This window comes from Otolemur garnettii, unplaced genomic scaffold (genome assembly GCF_000181295.1).
Source record: "Otolemur garnettii isolate 467f Iridium unplaced genomic scaffold, OtoGar3 scaffold00020, whole genome shotgun sequence".
Taxonomy (NCBI): Eukaryota; Metazoa; Chordata; class Mammalia; order Primates; family Galagidae; genus Otolemur; species Otolemur garnettii.
Window position 1 is genome coordinate 20,676,013 of NW_003852415.1, and position 16,547 is coordinate 20,692,559.

The 16,547-nt window shown below is 46.8% G+C and overlaps 1 pseudogene; it reads right to left on the reverse strand.

Annotated features, from left to right (window-relative positions):
• Window positions 1–1,360: 1,360 nt before the first annotated feature.
• The window catches only part of LOC111724173, a 33,296-nt pseudogene continuing 18,109 nt past the window's right edge, over window positions 1,361–16,547 (reverse strand).

Sequence of the window (16,547 nt, forward strand, 5' to 3'; positions counted from 1 at the left end):
ATAGTCCCAGCTACTTGGGAAGCTGAGATAAAAGAATAGTTTAAGCCCAGGAGTTGGAGGTTGCTGTGAGCTGTGATGCTATAGTACTCTACCCAGGTGACAGCTTAAGGCTCTGTCTTAAGATAGAAAAAGAAAGAAGTAATTCCAGGGTATGTCTTACCTTTACAGCACTTTTTTTTTTTTTTGGAGACAGGACCTCTCTTTGTCACGAGTGTAGTGACATCATCATACTGTAACCTTAAATTTCAGGGCTCACATGATCCTCCTGCTTCAGCCTCCTGAGAAGCTGGGACTACAGCTCCATGCCAGGAGCCTAACTGATGTTTCTATTTTTAATAGAGACAAGGTCACCCTCCTGCTCAGGCTGGTCTTGAACTCCTGAGTTCAAATGATCCTCCTGCCGTGGCATCCTAGAGTACTAGGATTACAGGCATAACCACTGTGCCCAGCCTCAACAGCACATCTTGATTTGACCTGCTGCATTTCAAGGCCTCAGGAGCCACCTGTGGCCAGTGGATACCACGTAGGCCAGTGCAGCATTAGATAATGCAACAAGATGATAGTAGTTTCAAATCCAGCCCCATCACTTATTAGTTTGTGAACTTTGAGTAAATCAGTTTATGTCTTTAAGCCTTAATGCTCCCTAAACTGTGTAATAGATCTTTCAAACTCCCTTCTTCAGTGTTCTACCAAGAATCAGAAGGCCACTATAAAACCCAATGGAGTCTTCGTCTGATGCTCTGAACAGGGAAGTTTAGAGTGAGGGGTGACATTTCACATTTAGCGTGTTGTTTAACAACTTTTCACAAACCGACTCTGACTTTCAGGAAATGAAATAAAAACGGCAGAATTGATCTGAAGATCCAACAGTCTACAAATGGAACCGCTGCTCTTTTGAGGGATGCCATCTCAGTGGTGTTATTGAAAAAGTCCAGATTCCCTGACATACTGGTAACCAATTATTGGGGGTCAGGTCCCAAGAGGTGACTGGGTTTAAGGGAGTTAAGACTATGAGGAAGGCAGAGGGAGAATAGGACATAAAAACAAATTAGTTTTTCCATACCACGAGGCATTTGTGCCAAGGTGGCTGTGTCTCAACATCAGGGAATCCCTCCTCTTGGGAGCCAAGAGGCAGTCTCTCAAAACTAGAGGGAGAAGACATTTTCCCTCTTATCAATCTAGCTTTGGAGACATTCTGTTAATGCCCCTTCCCCAAAAAACAATGACATGTTCTGTGTGCTAACAACGTAGCTTAAAAAAAAGTAAAACTAAATTCTGCGTTTTTATAAAACTTGATAAAAAATAGTACTTCAAACTGTACAGTCACCAGAAGTACACAGTTACCAAAAATGCACACACTTCACTTGGCATCTCCAGCACCTGCAGCTTTCTGTGCCTGGTCTGTTTAGGCATCTCCATTGTCCACAGGGTTGTTGCCCTCCTTGCCAGCGTCAGCTTTTCCCTTTTTCCCTTTGGGTACCTTCTCTCTCTTCTTTGCAGGGGCCTTTTTAGGTTGGGCTCTGGCTTTGGAGGAGCAGGTTTAGCAGACGACCTTGTGGATCTTGTCTGTGGTTCATCCTTCGCCTGGGCTTTATCTCCTTTAGCCTCCCCTTTCAGCCTTTCTCTTGGGCATGGTGGCAAGGGTGGCAGGACATAAGCACTGTATGCAGGGATGCAGCAACGTGCAAGCTTTGGTCGGTCTGGGGGTTGTTCTCGCCTCCTCTTCTTCACACTGCTTCGATTTTTTTTTTTTTTTGAGACAGAGTCTCACTATGTCGCCCTGGGTAGAGTGCTGTAGTGTCATAGCTCACAGCAACCTCAAACTCTTGGGTTAAGTGATCCTCTTGCCTCAGCTTCCCAAGTAGCTGGGACTATAGGTGCTCGCCACAATCCCTGGCTATTTCTGTATAAGAGACTTTGACAAGGGCACCTATCTATCTCTTAAGGCTATTTACAAGATTAAAGGTAATAATCTATGGAAAGTGCTTTATGGAGCATTTGCTCCTTCATTTACCTGGTTGACTCATTCATAGGAGGTCTTGCCACTTCCCAAGGGAAGCACCTGGCAGGTAGTAAGCACTGTACGCAAGCACCCTAGTTATATGGGATAAAGTGGGGATTGGTGTAGATTAAGACAAATGCCAGCAATGCCATGCTCATGATAAATGCACATAGGCGATTCTGGGAAAGGGTTGCATTCCCTGTGATGTAGCCTGATGACTCTTAGTTCTAAGGAGGACCCTTCACAGAGAGCCAGGACCAGCCTAGGGACTTCATTATTCAGGCCGTTACTCTACAAGCACCTACTGCTCACGAGTAGTTAAGCAGTCGTGCCAGGAGCTGTGAGAGAGACTAGGGCAGAGGGGCTTGGAGCTGTGGGAGACATGAGACATGGAATCCAGGAAATGGGCCATGGACGAGACTGTGGGGAGAGTCGGGGAAGCAGGAGAAAGCCCACAGTGAGGTGGAGGGAAGCCAACACGCCGTGATGGGCTGTCATCTGAACCAAGGGCCCAGGGAGGCGGGAGAAGCAGCTCCCTTCCAGGTGCCTGGCCTCTCAGTGGCGCCCTGCACAGTAAGAGGAAAGGAGAGGCATATGGCCTTGTGAGAGGACAAACTACTTGTGCAGAGGCAAAATTTCAGGAGGGGTCTGTGAGTTTGGGGACTGGGCAGAGGTGAAAGCAGAGGTGGGGTTGAGAGAAGGTAGGGAGTGGTTGGAGACAGGGAGTGGGTGGACGCCAAGTACTCAGCAGAGGTATTAAGGAAGTTTGGACTTTTATCTAATAGCATTAGAAAGGGGCTAAATGTCTGGTCTATAGGGGTGGGATGCAGGCCCTTGGGGCAAAGGCGGGCCACCCTCCCGGGCAGATAACGGAGGGATAGTCAAAGAGGAAGGGTCCAGACTCCCCCCAACTTGCCCTAGGTCTCAGCTGGGGAGTGGAAGAGTCAGAACGAGATTCCGGGAAACTTGGACCAGTGGAGAATTGGGCTTGGCCCTCAGCTTAACTTGAAGAGATAACACGGGACCCAACCACTTAAAGGTGGAGTAGCAGGGAGGGCTGCATGGGTGGGTGCTTAGAAAGGGGATTAACAAGTTTCCATGACAAATCTAGGTCATTCCATTCTTGCTTCAAGGACTTTGCATTTGCTGTTCCCGCCACCCAGAAACTAAACTTAGCCCTAGGGTTTGCACAGTTGCCCTCTTCTCTGCAAGGATGCCTTACTCAAACGCCACCCATGACACCGATGGCGGCAGGCCTTTTCCTGACCCCACTTTCTGGCCTGCTCACCTTCTCATTCCTCTTCCCCCCACTCTGACTTCTTATCTTTTTCTGTGCTGCTTTTAGATAGTATTCCCACTATCTGAAATTATGTTTGCTCAGAATCGTCTATGAGGTCATGCTATCAAGTTCTTGAACTCATCCTAGAAAAAGTGCTACATACTTCATTGCTGAATATTATAGCATTTTTTTTCTAGGATGACTTTGTAAACTATCAGACCTAACAAGATGACAACTCTAATGGCCATTCTAGAAAAACTGTTCCAAAACTGCTTTGAAGGGTGGAGGAGGCACTGGTGTCCTCAGGGCATGGCTTCCTGCCGGGAGGACTTCAGAGGTGATGTCAATGTAATGATACTCAGCAATGAGGTCTGTAGCACTTGTTCTAGGATGAGTTCTTGAACCTCAAATTGTCCGGCCTCGTATTTCCTCTCCTAGAATGTAAGCTCCTTAAAGGCAGGAGCTCACTTCTCCTTTCTTCTCCAAGAGAAGTCTTGCTCACTTCTCTCTTTCCACCTTTTGGAACAGTATTTTACATCTGTAGACATTCAAAAGATACTTGTGTCTGAATGAATACATGGATAGATGAATGAACGGAGAATGAAGGAATGAATGGGGAAATTTGGTGACTGTTTCAAGCAATGAGGCAGGCAAGGTGGCTCATGCCTGTAATCCTAGCACTCCGGGAAGCCAGGACAGGTGGATTGCCTGAACTCAGGAGTACCAGACAAGCCTAAGCAAGAGCAAGACCTCTTCTCTACTAAAAATAGAAAAACTAGCCAGGTTTCATGACAGGCACTTGTAGTCCCAGCTACTGGGGAGGCTGAGACAGGAGGATCGCCAGAGTCCAAGAATTTGAGGTTGCTGTGAGCCATGATGATGCCATAGTATTCTACCAGGGCACAGAGTGAGACTGTCTCAAAAAAAAAAAAAAAGAAAAAAGAAAAAAAGAAAGAAAAAGAAACTAGAGCCCCTGGAGAAGTGAACCATAACCTAATATGTCAGAGCTTGACTTGATCTCAGTGACTGGCTGTGGACTTGCTTGTTGGTGGTGAGAGAGACAAGGAGACTGATTCTAAAACTGAGATGGTGCATGGGCCACCAGGAGTCATAGCCATTCTATACAAAAGGTTGGTTTGGACTGTGTTTTAAAAAATTGTTCTTAAATTAATTGTCAACATCTAAAAATTTCTAAAGATTTCAAATAAATCAGTATATCTATTTTCACCTACCTGAAAGATCTGGCAACATGAGGCCTGCATTTTGACAAGGCAAAGATTGGCCAGAGCCGAGCAGCATTTGTTTGCATTTACTCTGGCTTTTGCATTCAGGTCACCCCAGGCCCCCCAGCTCATTTCCTCCTTCTCATTACAGGACTGGCCCCCATTAGCCTTGGAGTTTGCTTCTCTTACTTTAATGCTCTAAATAATCATTCGAACCAGTGGCTCCCAACTCTTTTAAGTATGAGGACCCCTTTGTAAAATAACTTTTTCTCTGTAAATATGAAGCTGATATTTACAGAGACATGCTCACAGCAGGAACTCAAGGAAACACAGAAAAGCAATAGAGAGAAAGACAGTGTCATCCACGTGCCCAAAGTCTAGAGGTAAAGCACTGTTCACATTTAGTGGATGTGGGGACACCTGAAATTTTCATGGTCCTCACACCTTAGTGGTTTTAAATGTAGTAAGTATTGACTGAACTAAATGAGATGTAATAAAAACCACTTTGGTTTCAGAAGCACTGAAAAGGGAATGTGTACTTCCTTCAGCACATGAGCACCTGTAGTCATTTGGAAAATATTTATACTGTCTGAAGACACATATTCACACTCCTTGGTGCCCATGTGGAGGTCCGGCTGGATGCCTGCCTTATCTGTGTGGGTCTGCACTTCTACTTTAAGGAAATGAACTAATGACCATACAATAAGTCACTTTGGCAAAATGGCTCTCTGGGTACTCTGAGGAACTCTCTTAGCACAATTAGGTACTGGATAAACTGCAAAAAACATATATTTTAGGCTGGGCATGGTGGCTCATGCCTGTAATCCTAGCACTCTGGGAGGCTAAGGCAGGAGTTCAAGACCAGCCTAAGCAAGAGTGAGACCCCTGTCTTTACTAGAAATAGAAAAAGTCTTGGGGCATTGTGGTAGGTACCTGAAGTCCCAGCTATTTGGGAGGCTGAGGCAAGAGGACCACTTAATTCTAAGAGTTTGAGGTTGCTGTGAGCTATGATGCCATGGCACTCTATTGAAGGTGACAGAGTGAGACTCTGTCTCAAAAAAAAAAAACAAAAAACCTAAAACGTATTTGAATGCATTAATGAGCTTGATGGAAATAAAACTTTTGAGGCTCTGATTTTACAAAGAGGCCTTTGTACTTAAAAGGGTTGGGAACCACTGCTTTGAAAATTATTTGGGTAACACCAATAGAAAACTAATTTGGGGGCTCTTATCAAATTAAGGGGGGCTGCACCTGAGACAATCCACATTGAACCTTGATTCTCTAAAAATAGGCAAAAAATTGTACGTATATACATATATATATACACACACACATATAGGAAAATTCAAAGTTAAATGATATAAACAAATATTTTAATAACCGCAATATATATATATTTTTTGAGACAGAGCCTCAAGCTGTCCTCAAGCTGGGTAGAGTGCTGTGGCATCACAGCTCACAGCAACCTCCAACTCCGGGGCTTAAGCGATTCTCTTGCCTCAGCCTCCCTGGTAGCTGGGACTACAGGGGCCTACTACAATGCCTGGTATTTTTTGTTGCTGTTGTAGTTGTCACTGTTTGGCAGGCCCAGCCTGTCCCAACCGCCAGTGTATGTGGCCCCTGCTCTAGCCACTGAGCTACAGGCGCCGAGCCTGTCTGAACATTTAAAAATACATTTTAACTCATGAATGAAAGAAAAAATAGTAAAGTATAAAATAATCAGAATTGTTGCAGAGCAGGAGGTGGTCCCTTGGATCTATGTGTTGCTTCAACAGGAGTCCCCTAACAGACCCGGGGACTCCTTTTCTTCCAGCCTTCGGCAGCTTTCCAGTCTCCTTTAACTCTCGCAATTCTGGGACCATGGTCATAGCCACCTCCTGCTTCTGGGGCCAGCTAACACTGTTGTTTTGTGGTTAACTCCTTATTACCGATCAACTTCATGAGCTCCCCGATTCGTCAAAATTATTCCACCAGTGTGGAGGCAGAGCCAACCACCCGGTCGAGCTGCATCTGTCGGCTTCCTACACTTACCTCTCTCTGGGCTCCAATTTCGACCGCGACATTGTGGCTCTGAAAGGCCTGGGCCATTTCTTCCGCGAGTTGGCAAAGGAAAAGGGCGAAGGTGCTGTGCATCTCTTGAAGGTGCAAATCCAACATGGTGGCCGCGCTCTCTTCCAGGATGTGCAGAAGCCATCTCAGGATGAATGGGGTACAGTCCTGGACGCAATGGAAGCCTCCTTGGCCCTGGAGAAGAGCAGGAATCATGCGCGTTTGGCTATTCATGCCCTGGGTTCTGCCCACTGCCCGCACAGACCCTCATCTCGTGACTTCCGGTAGCGTCGCTTCCTAGATGCGGAAGTGACACTCATAAAGAAGATGGGCCACCGCCGGACCACCTCCACCAGCTGGCAGGTCCCTGGTTTCCAAGAAGGCTGGAGTAGGGCGATTTGCCCAGACAATATTGGAATTTTTTTTTTTAATTTATTTGTTTATTTTTGAGACAGAGCGTCAAGCTGTCGCCCTGGGTAGAGTGCTGTGCCGTCACAGCTCACGGCAACCTCCAACTCCCGGGCTCAAGCGATTCTCCTGCCTCTGCCTCCCAAGTAGCTGGGACCACAGGTGCCCACCACAACGCCCGACTATTTTTTGGTTCCAGCGGTCATTGTTGTTTGGCGGCCCTCGGCTGGATTTGAACAGGTCAGGTGTATGTGGCTGGCGCCTTAGCTGCTTGAGACACAGGCACCGAGCCAATGTTGGAATTATTATGGAGTTAATTTGGAATATGGTGGTAAGCTGTTGGCACAGAGAAACTGACCAGTGAAACGGAAGAAAAAGCTCAGAAACAGACCCAAACACATTTGGGGACCCGATATGTAGCCTTTTTTCACATGCCGGAGGGAAAAAATGAAAATAGATCCTTATCTCCAAGCTCCGGGCACACCTAAAAGCTCGATTCAGATCCATTAAATATGTAAATGGCAGGCACAGCTTTCAAACTTTTTAAATGAAAGGAGGATATTCTTCTGACCTCCAAGGAAAAGTATTTTCTAAACAAAGACAGTCATAGAAGATAAGATTGGTCAACTGCAACCACCGGGAAATTAGGAAGTTGTTCCTCAAATTCACTTTCAACAAACCACAAGCTGGGAGAAGACCATAGCAACCTATAATGAAGGATCACAGTCCAGGATGCATAAGCAGTCCTTATAATCAAGTTGTTTGGCAAACAACTTGAGAGAAGCAGTTTTCTTTTCTTTTCTTTTTTTTTTAGACAGAGTCTCAAGCTATCTCCCTGGGTAGATGCCATGGTGTCATAGCTCACAGCAACCTCCTCCTCCTCCTGGGCTCAAGTGATCCTTTTGCCTCAGTTTTTCTATTTTTATTTTTATTTATTTTTTAATTTATTATTATTATTATTTTTTTAGAGACAGAGTTTCACCTTATTGCCCTTGGTAGAGTGCCGCGTGTCACACAGTTCACAGCAACCTCTAACTCCTGGGCTTAGGCGATTCTCTTGCCTCAGCCTCCTGAGTAGCTGGGACTACAGGTGCCCACCACAACCCCTGGCTATTTTTTTGTTGCAATTTGGCCTGGGCCAGGTTTGAACCCACCACCTTCGGGATATAGGGCCAACACCCTACCCACTGAGCCACAGGCACCGCCCATTTTATTTTTTTTTGAGACAGTCTCACTATGTTACCCTTGGTAGAGTGCTATGGCATCACAGCTCACAACAACCTCAAACTCTTGGGCTTAGTGATTATCTTCCCTCTACCTCCCAGGAAGCTAGGACTACCAGCATCGCCACAACGCCTGGCTATTTTTTTTTTTTTTTTTTTTTTTGGCAGTTGTCATTGTTTTAGCTGGCCTGGGCCAAGTTCAAACTGCCAGCCTCAGTGGCCGGTGCCCTCTCCTTTGAGCTACGGGCGCCACCAAGAGAAACCATTTTGAAAAGGGATCCTTCCATACCCCAAGATGTAAGCAGAGTGATACTTCTTTCGAGTTTTGGTGGCCTACTAAATTTTGTGCTAAGAGTAAGATTAAAAAATACATATTTTAGGTCAGGCATGATGGCTTACGCCTGTAATCCTAACACTCTGGGAGATGGAGGTGGGTGGATTGCCTGAGCTCATGAATTTGAGACCAGCCTGAGCCAGAGCCAGAGCCAGAGCCAGAGTGAGACCCCATCTGTAAAAATAGCCAAGCATTGTGGTGGGCAACTGTAGACCCAGCTACTCAGGAGGCTGAGGCAAGTGAATCGCTTGAGCCCAAGAGCTGGAGGTTGCTGTGAGACTTGAAGAAATAGGTCCCTAACTGCCTTGAGGAATGCTTTGAAAGGGGGGGATGTGGGTGGCAGTTGAGGTTGCAGAAGAATCAGGTGAGCACTCAGGGAGTGGGTGACCTGAGATAGGCAAAACTGTTTTGTGAATAGGAAAATAAAAATTCTAGTAGTTTCCTTATTGCCTTCTAGAATACCGTAATCAGGAAGGTAATGGGATTAACATACGGGCAGCTAAGGATTTTAAAAGGGCAATTTTATCAATGGTAAGGTGGGATCCCTTACCATCACGAGTTAATTTAATGTAAGCTAGAAGCCCTCAGGGTCAAAAGAAGAAATGGCAGATACTGGAGCAGGTTGGGAACCCCGAGTTCCTTCCCCATAAAAATGGGGTGACGACACCTACCTCCAGGTTGTGATGAGATCATATGTGTTGCCTGCACAGCCTGGTGCTTAGAAGAAGTTCTATCAATTATGGTTACCACCTCCCTTCTCCGGACTCAAACATCTGCTCATGTTTCAGTTCCTTCCTCTGTCTTCCTCTCTTTTGCTTGCCCCCATCTCCCTGGACTTCTCCCATTCACCCTCCACAAGCATGTAGCAAGCCCAGTACTTTTCAGATATGTAAATTTCCGAACCCCAACAGGGGATGCACATGACTGCATCATGCAGCACACAGGCTTGACTTTGGAATTATAGGCTATGGTCATGATGAAAATTAGCCTGGGTAAAATAAATAATCATTGTCATGAAACTCGCTGTAATTTAGCCATCACTTACTCTGTGCCTGGGGCTGCACTAAGTGCGTTGCCTACCCTATTCCATTTATTTTTATTCTGTCCCTAGAACCCAAGCATTTTGCAAATGTGCATACTGATGCTAGAGAAAGGTAGTGTGTCTTGCTGAGGTCAAAAGGCTTATAGGTGTAGGAATGCACACTTGCTGTAGATCCCTCGGCGCAGTGGTCAGGAACAAGGTCCCCAAGCTGCCATTCCTGGCTTAAGCTATCCCCTATCAGCTTTCTCTCTCTCTTTTTTTTTTTTTTATGGAGACAGAGTCTCACTTTGTAACCCTCAGTAGAGTACTGTGGAATCATAGCTCACAGCAATCTCTGCCAACCCCTGGGTCCTTGGGTTTAAGCAATTCTGTAGCCTCAGCCTCCCAAGTAGCTGGGATTACAGGCACTTGCCAGAATTCCCGGCAATTATATGGTAGAGACAGGGTCTCACTCTGGCTCATATGCTGGCCTCCAACCTCTGAGCTCAGGTGATCCACCCGCCTTGGCCTCCCACAGCACTGGGACAACAGGCATATCCCCTACCAGCTTTCAAACCCTAGGAAGGCCATCTGAATGCTCTGAGACTTAGCTGTCTTCATATACAAATTGGGGCTAACATCAGCTTTGGAGGGTTTTTGCAAGGATTCTATTATCAGATAAAAATACCTAAGGAGCTTAGCACAGTGTCTGGCACATAATTTGTGAGGATTAAATTAGTTAACTCACGTAAAGCTCTTAGAGTCAGGCCAGGCACAGAGTAACTGCTATTAATATCTAAGTGCTTGCTGTTATTGTTGACAATGTTCATGGGGCTGTCTAGATTACTGACGAGTCCTTTTTTAAAATTAGTACAAGGACCTCACAGGATGCTTGGGGTCCATGGGAACAGATCAGTCATTATCTGGGTCTGGAGTCACAGCTTCAGCAATACCTACATACCTTCCAGCCTAAATGTCTTTGGGAAAAAAAATGATTTTACTAAAATCTGAATAGCTTCTCTTGAGAAGTTAGATTTGGCAGCTCTGGGTATACATTCCTATAGGTGATAGTTGGTCACCTCTTTGTAGCCAGTGTGTATGGGTCTTCTCTGCCAGCCTCTGGAAGGGGGTGTTACTTGCCTAGTCCCCATAGCCCTTATAGTTTGTAACTCCTGTCTCCTGGGACACAGAAGAAGGTATGACCTGCATGCCTGAGGGTGAGGAGGACTCCTAAGAGAAGGTGACATTTCAGCAGGTCATTTATTTATTTATTTGTTTATGCATTATTATTATTTTTTGACACAGAGTCTCAAGCTGTCATCCTGAGTACAGTGCCATGTCATCACAGCTCACAGCAACCTCAAACTGCTTAAGAGAACTGCTTAAGCAGTTCTCTTGCCTCAGCCTCCCAAGTAGCTGGGACTACAGGTGCCTGCCACAATGCTTGGCTATTTTTTGGTGTAGTTGTCATTGTTGTTTAGCTGGCCCAGGCTGGGTTTGAACCTGCCATCCTTAGTGTATGTGGCTGGTGCCATAACCACTATGCTATAGGCACTGAGGCTATTTTTTTTTTTTTTTTTTTTGATACGGAGTCTCACTTTGTTACCCTCGGTAGAGTTCTGTGGCATCATAGCTCACAGCAACTTCCAACTCTGGGACACAAGCAATTCTCTTGCCTCAGCCTCCTGAGTAGCTGGGACTACAGGCACCCACCACAATGCTGAGCTATATTTTTAGAGATGAGGTCTTGCTCTGGCTCAGGCTGGTCTCAAACCTGTGAACTCAGGTCAATCCACCTGCCTCGGCCTCTCAGGGGTGCTAGGATTACGGGTGTGAGCCACCATGCCAAGACTGGCCTTTTATTTTTTTAATATGAGGCATGGCATATGTACTGAAGAGCATAAAATGTACATTCATAGTTTAAAGAATAGTAAGAAAATACATATCCATTTACCTCCGGCTAAGGTGGAGAAACGGAACATTACCACTAAGTCAGAGCCTTGATATTCAGCATGGTTCCTGGACCTGGGGGCTTGTTGGAAATATGGCATTTTTAGCCCCTCCCCAGACATAGGGAACCTGGTGACACGTGTACACATCAAACTGAAGAGCCACCTCTGAGGTCCCATGTGTAGTTCTTGGTTATGCCCATATCCCTGCCCACACCAAAGCATTTTCCATCCAGCTTGTTGCTGGCTATACCACCTGTGTATCTCTAAAAATACTGTTTAGTTTTGAAAAACAGCAGAGACTTGGCTACATTAAGAAGAGAGATATGTTTGCTGCAAGCTGAGTGCTGACTGCAGTCTCTGGGGAAAGTTGGCTCAGAGCACAGACAGGGGGTCAGCAAGCGGCTGCTCTGTGATTTCTGCTTGAAAGCTCAGGAGTTGGTCAAAGACGAGGACTTCTTGGGGCTGGACAGTTGGACCTGGACCCAGCCAGGGAGAGGAGGAGCTTTATCAGCTCATAGTCACAAGCAAGGACGGACTGGGCCAGCCTTGCCACAACAGCATTTAGACAGTAGAAATTTTAGTGATGGTCTCTACCCTGGAGACCACAGGACAGAGGTCAGGCATCAAGCCAGTGGGGCAGCCAGTCCACATCAGAGCAGTGAGACTCAAACTCCATGCTATGTTCTCCTCTCCTGCTCTGCCTATCCTTGTGAAAATCTTGAAAAATCCCGGTGGGTGGCTTGGTGCCTATAGCTCAGTGTCTAGGGCACCAGCCACATACACCAGAGCTGGCAGATTCAAATCCAGCCTGGGCCAAGTACAACCAAAAAATAGCCGGGCATTGTAGTGGGTGTCTCTAGTCCCAGCTACTTGGAAGGCTGAGGCAAGAGAATACCTTAAGCCCAAGAGTTTGAAGTTGCTGTGAGTTGTGATGCTATGGCACTCTACTGAGGGCGACATCATGAGACTCTATCTCAAAAAAAATCCCAGTCCGATGTGGTGGCTCACGCCTATAATCCTAGCACTCTGGGAGGCCGAGGTGGGTGGATAGCTTGAGCTCACAAGTTTAAGACCAGCCTGAGCAAAAGTGAGACTCCCATCTCTACTAAAAATAGAAAAACTGAGGCAAGAGGATCGCTTGAGCCTGAGTTGGAGGTTGCTGTGAACTATAACGTCATGGCACTCTACCCAAGGTGACAGCTTGAGACTCTGTCTCAAAAAAAAAAAATCCTTTACAGGCCCAGTATGGTGGCTCATGCCTATAATCCTAGGCACTTTGGTAGGCTGAGATGGGAATATCACTTGAGCCAGGAGTTTGAGACCAGCCAAAATAACATGATGATACCCCATCTTTACAAAAAATAAAATAAAACAGAATTATCCAGGAGTTGTGGTGGGCCCTGGTAGTCTCAGCTATTAAGCAGGCTGAGGCAGGAGGATCCCTTGAGCCCAGACGTTGGAGGCTGCAGTGAGCTATAATCACACCACTGTACTCTAGCTTGGGCAACAGGGCAAGATCCTATCTCTTAAAAAACAAATAGGCTGGGGTGCAGTGGCTCATACCTGTAATCCTTGCACACTGAGAGGGTGAGGAGGGAGGACTGCTTGAGACCAGGTTAGGCAAGAGCAAGATCCCTTCTCTACAAAATACAGAAAAACCAGCTGGACGTGGTGGCGGGCACTTGTAGTCCCAGCTACTCAGGAGGCTAAGGTAGGAGGATCCCTTGAGCCTAGGAGTTTGAGGTTGCGTGAGGTATAACGATGCTACTGCACTCTAGCCTGGAAAACAGCAAGACCCTGCCTGAACAAAACAAAACATAATAAAGCAAACAAAAAAAAAAATGCCTTTTTGAAACTAAGATATTCTTTAAAGGAATAAAATTAGAAACATGTTCAGACTGCCCTTCTTAAGGTTACTTAGGAAACAATATTTCTTTCCTTTTTTTTGTAGAGACAGTCTCACTTTATTGTCTTCCGTAGAGTGCCATGGTGTCACACAGCTCAAAACAATCTCCAACTCCTGGGCTTAGGTGATTCTCCTGCCTCAGCCTCCTGAGTAGCTGGGACTACAGGCACCTGCCACAATGCCTGGCTAATTTTTTTGTTGCAGTTTGGCTGAGGCCGGGTTTGAACCTACCATCCTTGGTATATGGGGCCAGCACCCTACCCACTGAGCCACAGGCACTGCCCTAGTAAATAGGAGTTCTAAAAGGCTACAAGTGTGGGAGATGAGTGATAGTGTATTTTTTTTCTAGGGTTGCCATCACAAAATACCACAAAACTAGTGGCTTCAGACAACAGAGGGTTATTCTCAGAATTCTAGAGGCTAGAAATCTGAAATCAAGGTGTTGGGGAATCATGCTCTCTCTGAGACTCTGGATAGAATGCTTTTGTGCCATTCCCGGTTTCTGGTGGGAGATCACAGTCCTTGGCTTATGCCTGCATCACTCCAATCTCTGCCTCCATCATCACTTGGCCTTTTCCCCTGTGTATCCCTGTGTCTCCTCTTATGAAGATACTGGTCATTGGACTTGGTGCCCACCTAATCCAGTGTGATCTCTTCCTGATTAATCATATCTACAAAGGCCCTGTCTCCAAATAAGGACACATTCTGAGGTTCCAAGTAGACATGAAATTTGGGGGGGACACTAGTCATCCCACTGCAGATGCTGTGGCTGGACCTCCAGGGGGAGAAAATCAGAGATGACAGGAGACTTCAGGAAAGCAGGTGATAGGTCGACACCTCTAGACCTGTTTTACTGTTTAGCTTTATTCTTGGCCAGTGGGGGTTTTAAGCATGACGGTGATGCTGCAGGTTTCTTTTGGAGCAGGCCATGTTCTGTCCCAACACCGTTTTATGTCTGCAAAGTTCTCTATGGCTGTGATGAATGTCCCATCCTTCCAGGCTTGTGGTATATCTGACTGGGAATGGTCTCAGAGCAGCCGTGGCATGTCCCTGCTCAGCCCCCACTCTGGCCTCCCAGCCTTCAAGGTCACGGAGCTTACTGGCTTGTCATGACCTGTATGGCCATCTCTCTCCTCATTGTACAGCATCACCTTGGGGACTGGCTCCCTCTTTCATTCATTCCTGTACCCTGCACACCTTACAGGGGTTGGGTGGAATGGACAGGACAAAGAGATGGGATCTTAGAGCCAATGCATCAGTCTGAATGGTTGTTTTCCAAACAACCTGTGAATGTACTTTTTCTTTCCCAGATGATGGATTCTTTTTTTGCAGTTTTTGGCCGGGGCTGGGTTTGAACCTACCATCTCTGGCATGTGGAGCCGGTGCCCTATTCCTTTGAGCCACAGGTGCTGCCCACAAAATACTTTCTAGACATGCTCAGGTCCCTTAGCAGCCACAACAAGCGCTGCCATCCTTGGAGCCCACACGCTCCTGCGTCTCAGGCACACCCCTGCGTCCCAGGCACATCCCTTGAAATGCCCACCTTTCCTGCCAGCAGCCCTCGAGTCCCAACTGCCCGCTGCTGGGACTCCTCTGTGTGAGCTCAGCCCTCCTCTTCCATGGCAGGCCCCTGTGCTTCTAAGACAAGGCCTAGTCATAAAATCAACTGTCCACAGCCATTTAGGTCTAGGCATGGTTAATGCCAAAACTGGCTTCCAAATTGACAGTTAATGAGGGAAAATGACGAGGGGGCGTGTTAACAGATGCAGGCTCAAGGTAATAAACAGGCCATTAAAGCTAGGTAGTAAACAGCTTGCCAAGGACCATTTATGAATTTATTTTTTTGAAGGAGGAAAAACAAAAATTACCAATGAGGCTTGTCTCCTTTGGTGACTGGGTCCAACTGGCAGTAGGAAGAAGTGAGAGATTTGTGGAAAGGCAGAGAATCTCATAGGAAGCTCCTCAGGCTGGGACACGCAGGCCTGTAGTTTGGGTCAGGGACCCTGGGTGTGCTGTGGGCTCCTGTGGATGGGATTGTGGTCCCAACTCTTCCTCATGCCCTCAGAGGTCTGATAGGGTATCAGGAATTCCAGCACTGATCTGGGCTCTGCCTCTGGTCTTAGGAGAAGTAATTTGATTTTCTAGGCCCTCCCTCCTACAGAGACAGGGATGGACTCCACGGTCTCTTTAGGGCCTTGTACTGAGTTAAGTAGTTTCCCTCCCTCCCCCCCCCGCAAAAAAAAAATTCCTGTCCTTCCTAGGACCTCATAATGTGACTTAATTTGAGAATAGAATTGTGGCAGACATAATGATTAAAATGAGGTCATACTAGAGTAGGTTGAGTCCTTAACCAGTGAGTAGTGACTGTCTTCACAGTAAGAGAAGGGACACAGGGACACACAGGGAGAGCGGCTGTGATGACACAGGCAGAGGCTGGTGTGGTGCCCCTGCACACCAAGGAGCACCCGGAACCACTGGCGACACCGGGAGCTACAAGGAGACGAGGAAGGGCTTCCAAGAGAGCAGGGCCCTGCTGACACCTCGATCCCAGACTTCCAGCTTCCAGAACTGTGAGAAGAAATTTTTATTGTCCCTGGTTCTTTGCTATGGCAGCCCTAGGAAATGACTCCTGTAACCTCTCCCAGATGGAATTAGATTTCTGGAGGGCAGACGTGAGACATTCACAGAAACCAGTGGTTCTCAACCAGGGTTTCACCTTCGAAACATCTGTGACATTGGGGGACATTGTTGGTTGTCACAGCTGGGGAGGTGGGAGGGTTGTGCTCCTAGAATCTAGTGGATGGGGGCCAGGGAGGCTGCTGAACCTCCCCGGGTGCACAGGGCAGCCCTAAACACAGAGTGTTCCCCAGGGCCCAATACCAACAAGGTGGGCTTGTAAGCCCATGGCATACGTGAACATCCCAGAACTACCGGTGCCCAGCACAGACCTTGAGGTGCTAGAACTGCAGAATGATTCCGTTCAACAAGATAAAAGGATCTGTTCTTCTTTTTCTTTTTTTGAGACAGAGTCACACTATGTTGCCCTCGGTAGAGTGCCATGGCATCACAGCTCACAGCAACCTCAAACTCCCGGGCTTAAGTGATTCTCTTGCCTCAGCCTCCCAAGTAGCTGGGACTATAGGTGCCTGC